This window comes from Arachis ipaensis, chromosome B2 (assembly GCF_059453495.1).
Source record: "Arachis ipaensis isolate K30076 ecotype BB chromosome B2, ASM5945349v1, whole genome shotgun sequence".
Lineage (NCBI taxonomy): Eukaryota > Viridiplantae > Streptophyta > Magnoliopsida > Fabales > Fabaceae > Arachis > Arachis ipaensis.
Window position 1 is genome coordinate 78364344 of NC_142437.1, and position 2266 is coordinate 78366609.

Here is a 2266-nt window from a genome sequence, read left to right on the forward strand (position 1 = left end):
CCAAATAATTTGGCATTCAGCTTCATGATTGCACCAAGAAACTTGGCAGTTTACTCTTCAGTAACATCCTCATTCTCTTCAGAAGAGGAATACTCATCAGAGCTCATGAAGGGCATAAGGAGGTTCAATGGAATCTCTATGGTCTCTAGATGAGCCTCAGAGTCCTTTTGTTCCTCAGAGGGAAGCTCTTTATTGATCACTGGACGTCCCAGGAGGTCTTCCTCCTTGGGATTCACGTCCTCCACTCCCCTTGTAGGTTCGGCCATGGTGCTTATGTCAATGGCCTTGCACTCTCCTTTTGGGTTCTCTTCTGTATTGCTTGGGAGAGTACTGGGAGGGATTTCAGTGATCCTTTTACTCAGCTGGCCCACTTGTGCTTCCAAATTTCTAACGGAAGACCTGGGTTCATTCATGAAACTTACAGTAGCCTTAGACAGATCAGAGACTAAGTTTGCCAAATTAGAAGTATTTTGTTCAGAGTTCTCTGTCTGTTGCTGAGTGGATGATGGAAAAGGTTTATTATTGTTAAACCTGTTTCTTCCACCATTATTAAAGCCTTGTTGAGGCTTTTGATCCTTCCATGAGAAATTTGGATGATTTCTCCATGATGAGTTATAGGTGTTTCCATAAGGTTCACCTAAATAATTTACCTTTACTATTGCAGGGTTTTCAGGATCATAAGTTTCTTCTTCAGAAGATGCCTCTTGAGTACTGTTGGATACAGCTTGCATTCCATGCAGACTCTGAGAGATCATATTGACTTGCTGAGTCAATATTTTATTCTGAGCCAATATGGCATTCAGAGTATCAACTTCAAGAACTCCTTTCTTCATAGGCGTCCCATTATTCACAGGATTCCTTTCAGAAGTGTACATGAACTGGTTATTAGCAACCATGTCAATGAGTTCTTGAGCATCTGCAGGCATTTTCTTTAGGTGAATGGATCCACCTGCAGAAGTATCCAATGATATCTTTGATAGCTCAGATAAACCATCATAGAATATATCCAGGATGGTCCATTCTGAAAGCATGTCAGTAGGACACTTTTTGGTCAGTCCTTTGTATCTCTCCCAAGCTTCATAGAGGGATTCACCATCTTTTTGTTTGAAGGTTTGAACATCCACTCTAAGCTTGCTCAGCTTTTGAAGAGGAAAGAACTTGGCTAAGAAAGCCGTGACCAGCTTATCCCAAGAGTTCAGGCTATCTTTAGGTTGAGAGTCCAACCATATTCTAGCTCTGTCTCTTACAGCAAATGGGAAAAGCATGAGCCTGTAGACTTCAGGATCCACTCCATTAGTCTTAACAGTATCACAAATCTGCAAGAATTCAGTTAAGAACTGAAAAGGATCTTCAGATGGAAGTCCATGAAACTTGCAGTTCTGCTGCATCAGAGAAACTAATTGAGGTTTCAGCTCAAAGTTGTTTGCTCCAATGGCAGGAATGGAGATGCTTCTTCCATGTAAATTGGAATTAGGTGCAGTAAAGTCACCAAGCATCTTCCTTACATTATTATTATTTTCGGCTGCCATCTCCTCTTCCTGTTCAAAAATTTCTGAAAGGTTATCTCTGAATTGTTGTATTTTAGCTTCTCTTAGTTTCCTTTTCAGAGTCCTTTCAGGTTCTGGATCTGCTTCCACAAGAATGTTCTTATCCTTGCTCCTGCTCATATGACAAAGAAGAGGGCACAGAGAAATAATTATAATAATATGGATCCTTTATACCACAGTATAGGGATCCCTTTGTGAGTGGAAGAAAAGAGGGAGACAAAGAATGTAATATAATGGAAGAAACACAACTATGAGGAGGGTTGAGATGTGAGATGAGATGTTAGTAGATGAATAAATAAATAGAATAAGATGGGAGAGGGAAAATTTTCGAAAATAATTTTTGAAAAAGGGTTAGTGATTTTCGAAAATGGTTTTTGAAAAATGTTAGTATTTTTCGAAAATTTTTAAAATCAAAAATAAAAATAAGAATAATTAGTTAATTAAAAAGAAATTTTTGAAAAAGAGGGAAGATATTTTCGAAAATTAGAAAGAGAGTTAGTTAGGTAGTTTTGAAAAAGTTAAGAAACAAACAAAAAGTTAGTTAGTTAGTTGAAACAAATTTTGAAAAGATAAGAAGTTAGGAGGTTAGAAAAGATATTTTGAAACCAACTTTTTGAAAAAGGTAAGATAAGAAGATATTTTAGAAATTAGTTTTGAAAAAGATTTGATTTTTAAAATCTCAATTAATGACTTGATTCATAAGAAATCACAAGATATGA

The 2266-nt window shown here is 37.0% G+C and overlaps 1 non-coding gene across 1 annotated transcript; it reads left to right on the plus strand.

Moving 5' to 3' along the window:
- Nucleotides 1–1025: 1025 nt before the first annotated feature.
- Nucleotides 1026–1133, plus strand: LOC148574504 (small nucleolar RNA R71). Its single transcript, XR_015906532.1, has one exon. It is a non-coding gene; the product is annotated as a small nucleolar RNA R71 (small nucleolar RNA).
- The last annotated feature ends 1133 nt before the right edge of the window (nt 1134–2266 follow it).